General features: G+C 37.9%; 1 protein-coding gene across 1 annotated transcript in view; it reads right to left on the bottom strand.

Annotated features, from left to right (window-relative positions):
* Positions 1-19,170, bottom strand: part of LOC120863043 (lysine-specific demethylase 4C) — a 404,602-nt gene that overhangs the window by 102,122 nt on the left and 283,310 nt on the right. The window lies entirely within an intron of this gene.

Below are 19,170 nucleotides of genomic sequence, written 5' to 3' on the forward strand. Positions count from 1 at the left end.
CTTTAATATTACAAATAGTGGACAGGTAAAATGTTCATATTCCTTTAGAATGAACATTTTACCTGTCCACTATTTGTAATATTAATTATTTGAGAATAACTTCAAAAGCCCAGATCGTTGTAGTTAGTTTTGCTGAGCCTTCTGTGGCTGCTATCTAAGGCATTAGCAAGTGAGCCAGGTAGGCCATCATCGACATGTAGACTGAGCGACTGAACTGGACTGGAAATGTTCATGTTGCATACCTGGCATACTTCAAAAGAACCAAAACTGTTTTATAATAAAAAGGAAATAATTATTCATATGTGGAATCTTTTTAAAAAAATAATTCAAATGAACTTATTTACAAAATAGAAACTGATTCACAGACTTAGAGAACAAACTTATGGTTACTGGGGGGGAAGGCAGGGGAGGAGGAATTCACTGGGAGTTTGGGATTGACATGTACACACTGCTATATTTAAAATAAAATGCCTTTCCATGAAAAAAAGAAAATAGAGATAAAAAAGAAATTTATGAAAACATTTTTAAAAACCAATAAACCTAAAACAACAATAACAACAATGTGGACTTTTCCAAGACTTCCTCACAAGCATAAAAATAAAGCAGTCAAACTTTAATTGTACAAAAATTTTCAAAACCAAAATTTTCATTCTGGTCAAGTTTCAAGAATGACTGATAGAAAAAATTGCTTATGCATTAAAGATTCAGATGTTAGGAAATAAACCCAACAATGACAGCTTTCTCTGCTATATACAGTAAGCCGCACTACAATCTTTTCATTTGAAGGCAAGATTAGTTTGCAGTTCTACAGACAGTGAATTCCTGTCTGGAGCTGTCTTCTTTAGAAGCTGTCAGTGTTAAAATGCTGTTTCTGGTTAACAAAACCCATGTGCCCACATCACTGTGAGTTAGATTTCTGAGACACCTGCCACTAGTGGAGTTTATTTAGATGATAGATTTACGTGTCTCCATGCACCTCTTGGAGGCTTTTAGATGTCTCTGGCATACCAACTGTTTGTCAAAGCTTTCCAAAACGTCTGACACCAGGAAAGAGTGAACTGGAGGTTGACGGGCCCTGCAAGGCTAATGACAGTGTGCGAGGATATTTTTAAACTTAATTTAAGAATACTTCCCCTGTTCCCTTGCAACCTATTTCTCTCAAGAACTTAAATAACCCAGACATTACTTTATACCACTGCACACATCTGAAGTTCTCTGAAATGGAGAATAAAACAAAACAAAAATCAGATAATATACCTGAACTGGGAAGATGGTTTTAATGGAAAACCTTGGAAACAATTAACTTCTGCACAAAAGTGTTTGTTTTCAGCCTTTCAGATGATCAGAAAGCTACCTGACACCACGGTGAATATAACTCAGTAGGAAAGAACATGGGAATTGGGTCTGGAGGCCAGGGTAGCACGGCTCTTCCACTATTAACTGGTGGCTCAGTGGTGAAGAATCTGCCTGCCAATGAGGAGACACGGGTTTGATCCCTGGGTTGGGAAGGTCCCCTGGAGAAGGAAATGGCAACCCACTCCAGTATTCTTGCCTGGAAAACCCCACAGACAAAGGAGCCTGGTGGGCTGCAGTCCATGCAGTCACAAAGAGTCGGATACGACTTAACAACTAAAACAATAACCACCTTAAACCTCTGATTTCTCATCTATTAAATAAAACTTGACATCATCACTTCATGAGTTAACTATGGAAATGAATTCTGTGCCAGCCACTGTGCAAAGGTATTATAACAAATATCTCATTTAACCCTCAATCAGGTAATGATTATGATGAAGCAGCAGAAACTAAAATTGACACCTTTACGAGAGTGATTCTGGGAGTGACATTTCAGCCATGGAAATAGCTATCTGAGATCAGTACTTTCTGAATCGAGGGAGACTTACGCGAAAAGCCTTCAGAGGGGAAGGCACGGACACTTTCTGTTGCCTGAGATATGGGTCATCCTGGACTCCAGCTCTCACTTCCCCAAACATCCTTCTTGCTACATCGCCCACATTCTTTCATTTCCTCTCCTCTAGTTTTCTTTGCCACACTTCTCCTCACCCTGTGGTAATGATAAATCCACGGTAATGATAAATACCATGGATTTATCATTAATCAATCCAGTAACATTTAAAATATGGTTTTATACTTAGAATATGGCAACCCACTCCAGTATTGCTTAGAAAATTTCTTGCACAGAGGATATGTAATAAAAGTCACCCTTTAATGTGTACATTTCCACAAATTTCAACAAAAGAACACAGTCATGCAACTTCTGCCACAATCAAGACATACAACAGTTCCACAAACACAAACCATTTCCTTGTGCCCTCTGCAGTCAACCTCTCCACCAGGCACTGTCACTGCCACTAATCTGGTTTCTACCCTCAAAGGTTTATTTTCCACCAGAGTGCAGTATAATTGGAGTTATATATTATGGAGCCCTTTGAGCCAGGCTTCTTTCACCTGCATAATGCATTCAAAAGTCACCCAAGTTGATTGATGCTACTGAGAAGTATCACACTGTATGGATGTACCATGGTTTGATAATTCAACCACCAGCTGAAAAGCACTGAGTTGTTTCCAGATTTTTGATGATTATGAAAAAGCCACTATAACTATTACTTACAGGTTTTTGTGTGAATGTAAATTTTCACTCCTGAGATGAATTCCTAGCAGCGTGGCCTTGCTGGATGGTATGGTAAATTGTATGTTTCATTTAACAAGAAATAACAAGATTGTGTCCCAACATGGTTCTACCAGTTTGCATTGCCACCAGCAATGGAGGAGGGTTCTAGTTGCTATACATTAGCACTGGTATTGTTTTATTGATTTTAACTACTCCACAGATACGTAGTGGCATCACATTGTGGTTTTATTTGCTTTGCCTAATGGATAATGTCATTAAGCATTTTGTCCTCTGGTGAAGAGTAAGACCAAATCTTTGCCTAATTTTTGTTTCACATCTTTTTAAAAATTTATTTTTTAACTGAAGGATAACTGCTTTACAGAATTTTGTTGGTTTCTGCCAAACATCAACATGAATCAGCCATAGGTATACATACATTCCCTTCTTGAACCTCCCTCCCATAAATTTTTACACAATCTTAATAGAGTTGTTTTATGTCAAGGGTCAAGAGCTCTTTATACTTTCTCATATGTTATAAACCACAATGCACTGCTATTATTTTTGTTTTACCTCCCTTTTAACCACTTCTGCAGAGCTACACTTCCTTCTAATAAGATGACAGCTATAAATGTGATAAAGTTACACAGAACTTGCTTGCTAAGGCACTTTGGTCATGTCCAACTCTGTGCAACCCCATGGACAGCTGCCCACCAGGCTCCTCTGTTCATGGGATTCTCTAGGCAAGAACATTGGAGTGGGTTGCCATTTCCTTCTCCAACATAGAACTAAGTGCATATATTATACCAATGTCAATTTCTCATTTTGATATTGTTTTACACTTATATATCATGCAACTGATAAGGGAAGCTGGATGAAGGACACACAAGAATCTCTATATTATCTTTACAACTTACAGTGAATCTGTAATTATTTAAAATTAAAGAAGTTTATTTTTAATTAAATATTTATGAACTTCACTGACAATCACCTGTGTTATTTTATGTATGATAAAATGTTCCAAGTGATAAAACTTAAAAATAAACAATATCATTTATCAATTTACTGAGTACATATACATTATTATTTTATTCTTATTTCACTGTTACTATAATGGTATTACTAAGGTAATATACTCATAATAACAACAGTAAGGAGGAGTATTTATTGAGCACTTACTATGGCCAGGCACTGGGCAAAGTACGCTAGATGCCTTATCTTGATACTCACAACAATGAAAGAAAGTGCTATTTACTGTGATTCCAATTTTACAAGCTGTTACTGAAGATGAGAAGAGTGAGAAGAAAGCTTCAGACAGAAACTAGGGGAACATAAACATTCAAGAAATGGACAGAGGAAGAGGAACCTGCAAAGAAACCTGAGACCTAAAGGCCAAAGAGAGAGAAGGAAAACCAAGGACAGCTGTCATGGAATCAAGGACAGGCTTCCAAGGAGGATGACATGATCTCAAGTAACTGGTACGTGGCAGAGCTGAGACAGGAACCCGTGCTGTCGGGCCCAATATTCATATGCTTTATTATCGCATTCAGATGCTTTTACACTTGCAGCAAATGGCACAACTGAGGACCACTCAGGACTACCTTTAGGCAGTTGAGGTGGTTAAGTTCTACTAAAAACAAAAATCTTAAAAATGCAGCCTGGAAAGTTTCTGAGTAAATGACAGGTGCCAAGAGTGTGAAGCATCATGAATGCTGGTAGGTTCATAAGAACCAGAGGAAAGAAAGGAAAAACGTGACTACCCTTAAGAGAGGGTTGATATTTTTATAAAATAGATTTATGTTCCATACGTATATATTATGCTACTGAAACACTCTCAAGTATAACACAGTAAGGTGAAGTACCATGTCCTTCTAAGCTGTTTCCTCCACAGAAAAGAGTCAGGAATCATTACTGCCTTAAGTTAAATGTGATTATTGCTGTGGAATGGTACAAAGCTAGAGATGATTTCATTTTGTATTTTATACACTTCAGTTAAAATTTTTTTTTGATAACAGACATTGCTTTTATAACGAAAATAACCTTATAGAATGTATATATTAAAATTCTAAGATTAAATCAACAAGTCAAAGTTCAGTAGTACAGTTTAGCCTTATCTGTTGTGGAGATGCCCTGTGCTTCACATGTCTCAGGCTGATAACCTGAACTCTGAGCTTGGCCTGTCATTTTCTTGGAACGGCTCTGAGAGAAATGGAATGTGATTACGATGAGCGCATCACACGTGCTTGTTTGCTTTCCCTGGTGCAGGTGGGCTATCGCCCTCTGCATGCACAGCAAGCTTAGGTTAAAAGGCTGTCATGTCTTATCTATGCAGAATGTACACCGTGGTAGTGTTAGGTGCCACAGCTACGGGGCAGGGCTCCCCAAATCAGTGTGTGGCAAAGAACACGGAGACAGTAATACTGTCACAGACGGGAAAGGGAGACTCGATGGTTCTAGGGCTATCACTGAGATAAATGGAATTCTGAAATTAAATGGTGATTGCCCCTGTCAAAATGAGAAGCCTAAAAATGCACATATGTTAGCTTCTGGGTCTGCAGGGAAAAGGACTGATTTTTGTGTCACCGGCTTCTTCATTTTCTAATTATAAAAAGGGATCCTTAGAGAAATGGTACCTGAGAATTAGAAGTATTTAAATTTGATTGTTGTTTCTAAAAACATTTGGGCCACTGATCTCCCCACCCCCTCAGTTCTAAGCTGACCTGCCAACTAAAATGCTCTGTAATGTGACATTATTATTTGAAAAATACTTATGAACTGCTTTAATAGACAAAAGAAAATAGCAAAGGATAATTTTCTCTGGATGGCCTCTTCCTAGAGAAATTTTAAAACAAATTTCTGCAGCAATAGTGTTTACGCCTTTTACTATGTACTATAAACAAAGTAACAACAACAACTTAACACTTCAATTCTCCTTTTAAAAAGTAAAAGACATTGTGGTCTTTTGAACAATACATATTGTTAAGAATGTTTCACTACTATGACTGTTTCATAATTCATAAGGTATTTCATTTTGTTGTAAGCTATGAATAATTTGAAGCTTTATGTTAACAATATACCACGATTTTAAATTTTTTGTTTAAGATACTTATTGTTTCTAAAATGATCTCAAACTAATATCGTAATATCTAAAAAAAAATCTCTTTTGATATTTTTACCTATTTGTTAGAAATTATCTACACTAGATAAGTATCCTGACGTATGAGACAGGAATACTTACTACACCTCTCGGTAAAGAAATACCTTAGAAGAATGTGTTAACCTAGCCCTTTCCATCTGCCTTCTGAAACTACCAAAAAAAAAAATGACATCCTCGGAAGATCTATCAATATATCTAAATCCTTCCAGAATGCAAACCTCACGAGACAGATGACCCTGTCCATCTCATGCCACCTGTCACCAAGCACTAGACACTATGATCACCTCAATAAGTGTTTTTTATCAAAAGATTGAAAAATGAAAGAAATGCTCATTATTCCACAATTTTCCTCAAAACCTTTAAAATGACAGTAGGGTGGAATCCCCAGATTAACTAATGAAAGATGATTTTATTACACTTCAAGTATATGTTTCTGGTACAAATTTTCTAAGTAGATTCCCACAACTGTAAAGAAAGCTGTTAAGTATTCAGTGCCCCCAATCAACAGCTGTCAAATATAAAGCCGTGACATCACTGAAGCTGGAGAAAGGCAACTGAATAGATCTGTGGATAGTGATTTTTTTCTTTTAACTACAGTGGCTGACTTATTACATTTCTCACCACTTAAGAGTTTTTAGAATTAAATATGGGTCAACAATCATTAAACACATCAACAAGTGACACTCATTGAAATAAATCATACCAAACGGCCAGCATATTATAAGCTACTGTGACACTACCACTGCTTTCATAAATAAAAAATGAGAATTAAACTTTCATAGTAAAATATTTCACCAGACTAGATTGCGAATTTTGACACAGTCAATTTATCATTGTAAAAATCAGACGAGGCTCAGTCGGCTCTGGTCAGAAAGCTCATTAGTCTACTAAAATTATACCTTTGCCAGGATGTCATGATTCTTTTACTGAGAAATATCTGCCATTTAGTGAAAAGATTTCACAATATTTTTTTGCTTTGTTCAAAGAACTAAGTGTTTAAAACTGATGAATTTAAAAAAACCAATTATGAACAGATGGCTGTAAGAAAAAAAATCTTGCAAGTTTTAATTAAACTTAGGCATGATTCCTATAATTAAGCTGTTTTTTCCATTTATTTAAAGTAAAATATTTTGCTCCTAAAGAAAGGTGGAATGTATTTTATACTGTGAACAGAAAAAAACAAACTATGATTTAAAATTTGATCCTAAAACACTATTAATGAAAACATGCTTTTAAACTAAAATTAAACTGAAATTAAACTCAAAGCCATTCTAAAATGAATACCTTCTCGTGAGCCTGTGCAAACCCTTGCAATTCTTACCGCAAATCCCCTTTCACATGTAGGCACTCATCCTGGCAATCACCATACACACTATGTCTTTACTGACTGCGGACACATTTATCTTTCATGAAAACATTTATCTTTCATGAGAATACTCATTTTTTTGCAAAGCAAACTTTTTCATTTCTATAGGTTTGTCTTCCATTTTCAATGTTCTTCATTTCTTTCACTGTGAGAAGACATAAATGAAACTTGCAAGGCTGACCCTGTCTTACCTGATTATTATACTTCAGAAAGAGCACAGTAAGTCCTCTACCTATGAGCCATCAAGTTCCAGACTTTCAAAGATGTGAACATGCATGCTGTAAGCCAGCTGCTGTACTGTACTAGTGTACTTTTCAAGGTACTGTAAGATTAAAAACCTTTCCATTTTTTGTTTTTCTATGTACATATTATTTGTGTGAAAAGTATTATAAACCTATTAAAGTACTAGCCAGCAGATTGTGTTAGTTGGGTACCTAGGGTAACTTTGTTAGACTTACAAACATACTGAATTTACAAATGTGTGCTCAGAACAGAACTTGTTTGTATGTAGGGGACTTAGTGTATAGAGAGGCACATACAATATTATCATGAATTGAATTCACATCCACACAAAGCACAGCTGCTCAGCCAGTTCAGTTCAGTTGCTCAGTCGTGTTCGACTCTGTGACTTGATGGACTGCAGCATGCCAGGCTTCCCTGTCCATTACCACTCCCAGAGTCTACTCAAACTCACACCCACTGAGTCGGTGACGCCATCCACCCATCTCATCCTCTGTCGTCCCCTTCTCCTCCCACCTTCAATCTTCCCCAGCATCAGGGTCTTTTCCAATGAGTCAGTTCTTCGCATCAGGTGGCCAAAGTATTAGAGCTTCAGCTTCAACATCAGTCCTTCCAATGAATATTCAGGACTCATTTCCTTTAGGATAGACTGGCTTGATCTCCTTGCAGTCCAAGGGACTCCTAAGAGTCTTCTCCAACATCACAGCTCAAAAACATCAATTCTTCGGTGCTCAGCTTTCTTTGTGGTCCAACTCTCACATCCATACATGACTACTGGGAAAACCAAAGCTTTGACTAGATGGACCTTTATTGGCAAAGTAATGTCTCTGCTTTTTAATATGCTGTCTAGGTTTGTCATACCTTTTCTTCCAAGGAGTAAGTGTCTTTTAATTTCATGGCTGCAGTCATCATCTGTAGTGATTTTGGAGCCCAAGAAAATAAAGTCTGTCCCTTTTTCCATTGTTTTCCCATCTATTTGCCATGAAGTGATCACACTGGATGCCATGATCTTAGTTTTTTGAATGTTGAGTTTTAAGCTTCCTTTTTCACTCTCCTCTTTCACTTTTATCAAAAGGCTCTTTAGTTCCTCTTCACTTTCTGCCATAAGGGTGGTGTCATCTGCATATCTTGGGTTATTGACACTGTTTCTGTATTACTAACGAGTAACAGGAAAAGGAGTATGTCAAGGCTGCATATTGTCACCCTGCTTATTTAACTTATATGCACAGTACATCATGAGAAATGCTGCGCTGGAAGAAGCACAAGCTGGAATCAAGATAGCCAGGAGAAATATCAATAACCTCAGATACGCAGATGACACCACCCTTATGGCAGAAAGTAAAGAGGAACTAAAAAGCCTCTTGATGAAAGTGAAAGAGGAGACTGAAAAAGTTGGCTTAAAGCTCAACATTCAGAAAACTAAGATCATGGCATCTGGTCCCATCACTTCATGGGAAATAGATGGGGAAACAGTGGAAACAGTGTCAGACTTTATTTTGGGGGGCTCCAAAATCACTGCAGATGGTGACGGCAGCCATGAAATTAAAAGACGCTTACTCCTTGGAAGAAAAGTTATGACCAACCTAGACAGCATATTAAAAAGCAGAGACATTACTTTGCCAACAAAGGTCTGTCTAGTCAAGGCTATGGTTTTTCCAGTGGTCACGTATGGATGTGAGAGTTGGACTGTGAAGAAGGCTGAGCACCGAAGAATTGATGCTTTTGAACTGTGGTGTTGGAGAAGACTCTTGAGAGTCCCTTGGACTGCAAGGAGATCCAACCAGTCCATTCTAGAGGAGATCAGTCCTGGGTGTTCTTTGGAAGGAATGATGCTGAAGCTGAAACTCCAGTACTTTGGCCACCTCATGTGAAGAGCTGACTCATTGGTAAAGACCCTGATGCTGGGAGGGATTAGGGGCAGGAGGAGAAGGGGACAACAGAGGATGAGATGGCTGGATGGCATCACCGACTCGATGGACGTGAGTCTGAGTGAACTCTGGAAGATAGTGATGGACAGGGAGGCCTGGCGTGCTGCGATTCATGGGGTCGCAAAGAGTTGGACACGACTGAGCAACTAAACTGAACTGACTGAACTGAATAGTTATTGAACTTCATGTGACAACCTAGGAGCAGCTGGTAAATATTTACATACCCATGAGAAGGAGAATTCTAGCATATGTTTCTCCTGTGTTGAACCTAGTTGGAATACACGGACCTCAAATCAAATATGCCCAAACATACTTCCTCCTCAACCCCATGCCCTTCTGGTAAGAACAAGCCCTTCGCACAGCATGACCAGTCTCCCAGCTGATTATCCAGAAACCTAGCCTCCTCCACACCTAGTCCAAGCCAACTCCACCTACAATCAATTCATTCATCTCCATCTCAGCTTTACACTTAAATCATCTTTCACATGATCACTGAAACTGGCCTCTCTGGCCCCAGGCCTGTTCTCTTGAACATATTCTCCCCACCAGAAGCAGAATACCCATCTGAAACACAAACATGGTCTATTATTTCACTTCTTAATCAGCATCAAATGTTCTTCAATGTGTTCAGGAAAATGTACAAAATCCAGTAGGAATAAAATGTGAGCCAGATATACAATATTTAATGTTTTATGAGCCACATCAAAAATACAGGTGAGACTCTGCTTCTATCACATGGCTTATTTCTGTGTGTAATTTCCCTTCACCTCTCCTTAAAGGACAGGTGTGATGGCATTTTGGAGCCACCGAGATAATCCCAAAATAACTTCATCTCAAAATCCTTAAATCACATTTGTAAAAGTCCCTTTTCCAAATAAGGTGTGACATTTCATATGTTCCAGGGATTAAGACCTAATATCTTTGGGTGAATATTATTCAGCTTACTACAGTAGGTGATAAATAATACATGCTAAATAAATGAACAATTTATTTAAAAAAACAGGTGAGGAAGAAGAGAATGAGGGGTTATTGTTCAATGAGTACAGAGCTTCTGCTTAGGAAGACAAAAATGTTCCGGAGATAGCAGGGCATGGTGGTTGTACAACAATGTGCATATACTTAATGCCATGTATACCACAGAGCTATACACCTAGAAATAGTTAAAATGATATGTGTTATGTTGAAAAAAGTGAAAGTATTAGTCACTCAGTTGTGTCCAACTCTTTGCAACCCCATGGACTGTAGCCTGCCAGGCTTTCTGTCCATGGAATTCTCCAGGCAAGAATACTTGAGTGGGTTGCCATTCCCTTCTCCAGGGGATCTTCCTGACCCAGGGATCAAACTAGGGTTTCTGGCATGGCAGGCAGATTCTTTACCATCTGAGCCAACAGGGAAGCTCTACATGTTATGTTGAAAAGTGAAAGTGAAGTTGCTCAGTTGTGTCCGACTCTTTGAGATCCCATGGTACATAGCCTGTCAGGCTCCTACACCCATGGGATTTTCTAGGCAAGAATACTGGAGTGGGTTGCTATTTCCTTCTTCAGGGTATCTTTCTGACCCAGGGATCAAACCCGGGTCTCCCGCATTACAGGTAAACTCTTTATTGTCTGAGCTACCAGGGGACACATGTTAAGTATATGTGACTTCAGTAAAAAGGCCGATGAAATTAATTTTACTAATACAAACTAACAAATGGATCTTAACAAATCCAAACTATTATCATTTTAACATATAACCAATATGAAAATAATTATTAATGAGATATTTCACGTTTTTTTTTCATACTAAGTCTTTGAAGTCAGCTGTGTATTTACACACATCTCAATTTGGACACTAAATTTTCAAGGGTGTTTGAAATGTAAAATGTGGACCTACCAAAATTACAGTTGTATTTCATGTGCTTATGCTGCTTTCATTTAACTTTTAAATTAAATACAATCTAAAGTTCAGTTCTGTAACACTCACCATGTTCTAAGTGTCCAGTAGCTGCCAGTGTCCAGAGGCTACTAAACTGGAGAGCACAGTGCTACATCATCTGAGGCTTCCCTTTCTCAAGACTCATCTTTCCCTCCTCATACCTCATGCTCTGGCTCTGCTGAAATGTCATTTCCTAGACCTTACACAGTTCCTGCCCACTTCCAGGGTACCAAATATCCTGTTCCTTCTCCTGACCTTTTCTTCAGTGCACCTCTTCTCATCCTTTAGGGCTCAAACGAGGCATTATGAGGCACTGCTTCTTCCAGCAAGTTTCTCCACACCTCCTGACTGCCAACCCTTGGGCCCCAAATTCAGTAAGGTCCTTCACTGCATTCTGGACTTTTACTACAAAAGAACTTTTCATGCTGCTCTGTAATCACTTGTTGAATTTTCAGTAACTTCCCATTATCCTGTAATATCTATAAAAGCAGAAATGATGTACATTTATCACCTAACCCCACAGCAAGTCCTAAAGAGATATTTACTGGACAGATGAATAAACAAATGAGAGTGTACCAGGAACCTACTTTCTCCTTATAAATATTTATCTGCTCTGATTCTGATTGGCTAAAAGGCAGTTCACAGAAATTTAGACAGCAAGGGGTTGCATCAGCTACCATAAGCAGTGACTAACTTTTGAGTGTAGCAACATGCCAGGTCCTTCACTACCTCATGTCATTCTCACAACCACCCCGGTTTACAGACAAGATTCTGAGAGGTTACACTGTATGGCCAAGGTTGCTTAGGTGGTGGGCGTGGAACTCAAAACAACCTCAGCCCAGAGCCTACACACTCAATCTCAATGTAACAGAGGCTGAGAATTGCATGATCCAAATGGCAATACAGATAAATGCACAGAACCACTGATATTTAAATCAACAAATGCAAACTGGGCTGGTACCTGTATTTATGAGCTCGTCTTAGAAAATGACATTCCTAAATAATGGGAAAATGCCTAAAATAGACCACACTGACTTACATTAAATTAATGACAAGCATGAAAAGATTGTCACTTTACATAAGAAGAATTTTATAATTTTTCATTGATTTTTAAGAGCCCCTTCCGAAGGAATAATTTATACTAAAACAGTAGAAAAATAAATAATAATGGATCCATTGTTTTACAATAATGACTGTACCTTTCAAAATCTATAACCTTTCTTCTGTTAATCACTGTTGACCAAGCAAAACCCTATGGATTGTTTAAAGCCATCCAGCGGCTACCTCAGTTTGGCAAGTATTTGTAGGTATTGAATCAGTTGATGTTGGAGTGAAAGGGGTGACTCCATCTCTGGAACCCTGACCCCAACTCACTCACTCAATTAAAAGATCCATCAGTAATCACTACTCACACAGACAAGATCAGGGGAAAAAATGAAACATTCAGCAACGTAAGTCAAAGGATAAGATGACTCTCTCACAATACTCTTTAATCATGAATTATCTGAAGTTCTACCCATCTGTTTAATAATGTTTTTAAAATTAGTCCTCAGGAAAAAAATGAGTTCAAAACTGAAAAATTTAAAGGCTCCAATCAATTTCCTTTTGCCTCACAGTTGTCTTTTAACAGATAAAGAAAAATCCATAGTAACAAGATAACATTTCATGCATTTACACATTTTCTCCTATAGACATCTAAAGCCTTCAGAAAGTATATTATTTGTAGTCATGCCCATCTGACATTTTCCATTTTACTCAAAAGATTTTATGGTTTGGTATTACAGCAATATACAAATTTGACAGCTTGCAATAGGATCTAGTCCCTGTAGCAAATCATTCTGACAGTTAAGTACTATACAGCTACTAATGTACTTTTTTTTTACACTACACTTATTTAAAAATCTTGCAAAGTTGGAGACATGCATATGTTGAAATCCTGAAGAATGTTCTTAATGAGGTAATAAATTTTATACTTAGCATATTAAATAACAGGACCCTACACACGACACCACAATTTTGCCATTTGTAGTATCACTTATTCCTCTTTCAGTAATTCCCTATTACAACCAAATTTTTCCTCAACCGCATTTTAAACAATAAACTTGCTCATCATTGTCAATGTTTATTATCTTCTTAGAATTTCTCTTCATCTTTAAAAATAACAGAAGATGTGAATAAATCAGTACATGAGTTTATGTGAAACATAATGACTTTTACTGATTGCCTTTACAACACATTTTTTTCTTTTAAAGCGATGAAAGATAATCAATATGTCTTTGCATTCTCTGAACTGCACTAATAGAGGCTCTGTTGAATACAACTATGATTTCCTCTAGAAAGAAAGTGAAGCTGCTTTCTCACACTTCTGTAACATTCACTAAATAGGACTCAGAGTGATCTTACAGCACGAGAGGCAGACCCCATCAGTAATTCTATTTTTAGTATTCAACGCATCTGATAATATAAGCCAGTTAGCAAGAGAATAAGTGTCTTCCTTTAGGAAATAAGAAAGCTGAATTTTTTTTTTTTTTTTACATCCTTGATTCAACTCTTCAGATGGAATACCACAGTGAAACTACTCTATTTTCAGAATTGATGTACTTTTCAAAACTATAATCTTTGGCTTTCAAGTTCACTATTATTTGCCTTCAGGTACAAATTTTAAAACGTATAGAGGCTTCTAAGCAGAATAGCTGGCTTCAGCCCGATACTGAAAGGTTTGGCGCTCCTTCATCACTGCAGTATAAATTCCTTTTCAAAATAATGTTCTTCACTCGGAGAACACTTGTGCCTGTGCTTGGTTCACTTGTCAAATACAAGTCGGAGGTCACTGAACGCCTGGGGGCAACTTCAGCTATTTCAAAAATCATTTCTCCCTCTATTTGGCTGCAGAAATAAAGTTTCAAAACTCATAGGAATGTCTGCAGATATAGAAACCAGAGGTAGTCACTATGCCGCTGTGAGGAAGGTGCATGGTTCACAAATACCACCAAGTTCTCTATGCAATGACAGCACATGAGATTTTCTTTTATACATGCAACTGAATATTTCAATAATGTCATAAGACTTCTATTCAAGAACTTTCTCTCCAAAAGGGAAAACCATTTTAAAACTAATTGTTACATCTGGGGTCTGCTGCAATTTTCCAAGATTTCTTATAATCCACAAACTTGCCTTGTTGTTTTATTTATATAAATTCATTGAATATTTAATTAATTCGATCTTCAAGAAGTGATTGATGTATGTAATAGACATTTACAGTTAAATATGTAACAAATACCATAATTTTGTGCTGATTTACTTCTTTTTTTTATTAAATGTTCTTCCCTTAAATTTTATAATCAGATTTAAGATTGGTGATCTGTTTCCTCACCATGCTGCTGTCTTCTGTGTGATCATCCTATAAAAGCACTGCCCTCTCTAATTTCCTGTTCTTAATTGTTCCTGATAATTTTTACCCTATATTTTCTATTATGAAAATTTTTCTTAAAAAAGACATTCTAACTTCACTTGTGTTTTATATCTCTCTACTTCCTTTTTTGTTGTCATCTTCTTTGCACAATTTTACAAAGATTTAATTATGACCAGAAATTCAATTATGACTGTGGCCAACCAATCATATTAGTAGAGAAAACAAGACAGAAGGAAATAAGAAAAGGAAATGACTGAGTAAATTCTAGAATCTATACCATGTGGGAGCAATTTTTTCTTCTTGTCCTCAGGCATACCAATCCCAAGAGTGCCTACCCTGAGCACACATTCAAGTGGGGAGTAGGAGACGTTCCTGGCATCCGCTCCATTCTTTTCCCTGCCAGGTACCAATGCTCTGACATCCTCTGGATAAGCAGAGAAGGTACTGGAGGACATGGGCAAGGGGGGTGGGAATGATAGGACTCATCACAAGGATAATTTTCCCCAAACTGAAAGTCATTCCGAACCAAAGGAATCCGTTCTAAATGAGTAGATAAGAAAATGCTCAGTAATCTAGAACCTGTGTTAATAATGAGAAGGTGGCTCACAGAGAAAATGGTTCTCCCTTTAGAACATGGCTTGGACAGACTATTCAGGTAACATTCAGCCACTTCTTTCTTGTTAAACGGGTGATTCTGCCTAATAACCTGGTATTTCCAGAAAGCCATCGGTAGCGTTTTTAAGATGGTGCAGCCATTACTTTATTAGCCCCTGAGATAATTATTCTACACAGAAGTTAAATATTGTTCAAGAAAGAAAAGGGGGGGTGTGTGGTAAACTAATTAGATAAATACCACTGTAGCCAAATATATTTTTGTGGTATTTTGTTTAAAACTAATAATGAATTTTATTAAAGCATTTAAATTAACAGCCACATAAATAAAATACAATGTCTTGAAAATAACTCCAGTGCCATCCATTTAATTATGGGACTTGAATGAGGCCACACCTGTGATATTAGCAAACAAGGTGGCTGGATGAGATAAAGGTTCTTCACAAAACACACACCCCTGAAGAGCACTGAAAGAGTTGTGTTCCATTTGTTGTCTCCCTTTTTTAATGGTCATTATAAGAGGAAAAATCTGCTATAGCAAACAAATCCTTTCTTACATCCTCTACAAGAATCTTCCTACACAAATAATTGTGCAGAGGAGTATTTCAAAAACCACAAAGTTGAATCTATGAATAAATAAAAAGCTAACAACAGTATTACCAAAATATTCAAATAGCTCTGCATAAACTCCAATATTCTGTATTCTAAAAAGACTACTACTAACAATAAGCATTTTTTATATACAGCTTTCATACTTCAGAAGATGTTTTAAACTCGTTTGCCATAAACTGTTCTTTAAGCCTCTTACAGTTACTAGCCCTTACTAGTGTTGCTTATTACTGATACAGAAAAACACTAACTTGCCCCAAGGGAAGAGCAGCTCTTTTTATATGGCTAAATGAAAAGCTGAAAACTAAAACCACGCTCTGGAATTCAGCACTTGGAATGCACAGCAGGCAGCACTTTTTCTGCCCTGCTGTCAGTGAGAGCCCTCCTTGGGGGACAGCACCCTAGCATGCATCACATCTCTGTCTGTCTGTCTATCTGTCTCTGCCCCCCCACACACAAAAACACATACACAGACACACCTACACACCCCCCTCTAAAACTGGGCCAGGCTCAGATTAGGCACTTTCTCAATGAGGTGATTTAATGGCAACTGGATACGAAATTGGAACAGCAGCACCACCTAGTGGGCACTGGAGAGAGGCTCAGAGTTCCCTTGCCTCTGCTTCACTCAGGTCACTACTCTAGGTTTCTCCAGAGAGGTTCCAAGATGAGAACTCTGAGACAACAGGGAAAGTGCTCCATGCGTATTCAGAGACTCTCCAAATTACTGCTAGGCTCCGTGGCCTAATCATATGTACCCATTGATGCAGATAAGGTAACCAGTGCCTTGTTTTAAAACTGCTTGTGGAAGAGATGTGCATGAATTTAGCACCATGACTTTTAAAGGATTTTTCCTTTTTTAAAAAAACATAAAGGACAAGTCATTTCATATTGTCTAATCAAATCCTTCAGCCACAGTAATTTTATGTCAGAAGCATAAAGAGTAAGTAAAATGTTGCTGCCTTTTTATTCATTTCATGAATATTTATTAACTATCATATGTATGCACATACACACACACACACCACAAAATTTCAATCTATGATACTTGATTAGTAACCAAGGTTGTTCTCACTGTCACATTTAAAATGGATGACCAACAAGGACTTAATCCATAGCACATGGGATTCCGCTCAATGTTATGTGCTAGCCTGGATGGAAGGGAGATTTGGGGGAGAATGGATACATGTATGTTTATGGCTGAGTCCCTTCACTGTTTGCCTGAAATGACCCAGATAACCCCAATGGTATGGTCGCTCACCGAGAGCCAGACATCCTGAAGTGTGAAGTCAAGTGGGCCTTAGGAAACATTACTACAAACAAAGCTAGTGGAGGTGATGGAATTCCAGCTGAGCTATTTCAAAGTGTAAAAGATGATGCTGTTAAAATTCTGCACTCAATATGCCAGCAAATTTAGAAAATTCAGCAGTGGCCACAGGACTGGAAAAGGTCAGTTTTCATTCCAATCCCAAAGAAAGGCAATGGCAAAGAGTGTTCAAACTACTGTACAATTGCTCTCATTTCACATGCTAGCAAGGCAATGCTCAACCTCCTTCAAGCTAGGCTTCAACAGTATATGAATTAAGAAACACCAGATGTACAAGCTAAATTTAGAAAAGGCAGAAGATCCAGAGATTAAATTACCAACATTCGTTGGATCGTAGAAAAAGCAAGGGGATTCCAGAAAAACATCTATTTCTGTTTCATTGACTATACTGAAGCCTTTGACTGTGTAGATCACAGAAAACTGTGGAAAATTCTTAAAGAAATGGGAATACCACACCACCTTACCGGTCTCCTGAGAAACCTGTATTAAGCAGCAACAGTTAGAACCAAACATGGAATAACAAACTTGTTCAAAATTGGGAAAGGGGTACATCAAGGCTGTATACTGTTACTCTGCTTATTTAACTTCTATGCAGAGTATATCATGTGAACTGCTGGGCTGGATGACTCATTTCCAAAGAGCCAACTCACTGGAAAAGACCTTGATTCCAGGAAAGATTGCAAGTAGGAGAAGAGGAGGGTGACAAGAAGGTAAAGGGTGACAGAGGATAAGACTCAACGAACATGAGTTTGAGCAAACTCCGGGAGATAGTGAAGGACAGGAAAGCCAGGCATGCTGCAGAACATGGGAGTCACAAAGAGTTGGACATGACTTGGAGACTGAACAGCAGTAACAATCACAACATTGTTAATTGGCTATAACCCAATTCAAAATAAAAAGTTTAAAGTTTGTGGGAGAAAAAGCAATCAAGGTTGCTCAATTTCTATAAGAACTGCTGCTGCTGCTAAGTCACTTCACTCATGTCCAACTCTGTGTAACCCCACAGACAGCAGCCCACCAGGCTCCCCTGCCCCTGGGATTCTCCAGGCAAGAATACTGGAGTGGGTTGCCATTTCCTTCTCCAGTGCATGCACGCATGCTAAGTTGCTTCAGTCGTGTCCAACTCTGGGCGACCCTATAGACAGTAGCCCACCAGGCTCCTCTGTCCACGGGATTCCCTAGGCAAGAATACTGGAGTGGGTTGCCATTTCCTTCTTCGTCTATAAGAACAGGTAATGTTAAAATACTAAACTGGATCATAAAATTAATAATTGTACAGTAGCAAATTACATATATGTTGCCAAATGTTATTGCATTATTCACAAATAAGAAATTTAAACAATCAGCCAAAAAGAATAAAAAACCTCTAGGGATGCTTTTTAAAAGCAATTAAGAATTTCTATTTTGCCAGACTGCCACTTACTTCTTTTAACAAAGATATTATCTTCCTGAAAATGACAGAAATTTTCTCATGATGTGTATGTCTTCTCTGTGGACCAGGGGGTTCTCATATGGGGGTGATTTTACCTCCCAGGATATAGCTGGCATTGCGTACTTTCTTTCCAGTTTTGTTGAGAAGTAACTGACGTACGTCACTGTATAAGTTTAAGGCATACTGCATGATGGTTTGATTTACATATATTGTGAATGAATACCACAGTATGTCTAGCTAACATTCTCATATAGATACAACAAAAAGAAATTTAAGAAGGGAAAAAAATTGTTCTTGTGATGAGAACTCATAGGATTTACTCTCTTAGGAACTTTCCTACACAATACACAGCAGTCTCAGCTATAGTCATGATGTACATCCACAGTGCTTACTTACCTTATAACTAGAAGTTTATACCTTTTGGCTTCACCTGTTTGGTCAGGGATGCTGCGATCTATGACACACATAACAGCCATCTACAACAATTAACTTACCTAAAAGATCAACAGAGCCAAAGCCAAAAAAAGCCCAGTCTAGACTA

Source organism: Oryx dammah, unplaced genomic scaffold, assembly GCF_014754425.2.
Source record: "Oryx dammah isolate SB20612 unplaced genomic scaffold, SCBI_Odam_1.1 HiC_scaffold_1, whole genome shotgun sequence".
In the NCBI taxonomy this organism is placed as follows: domain Eukaryota; kingdom Metazoa; phylum Chordata; class Mammalia; order Artiodactyla; family Bovidae; genus Oryx; species Oryx dammah.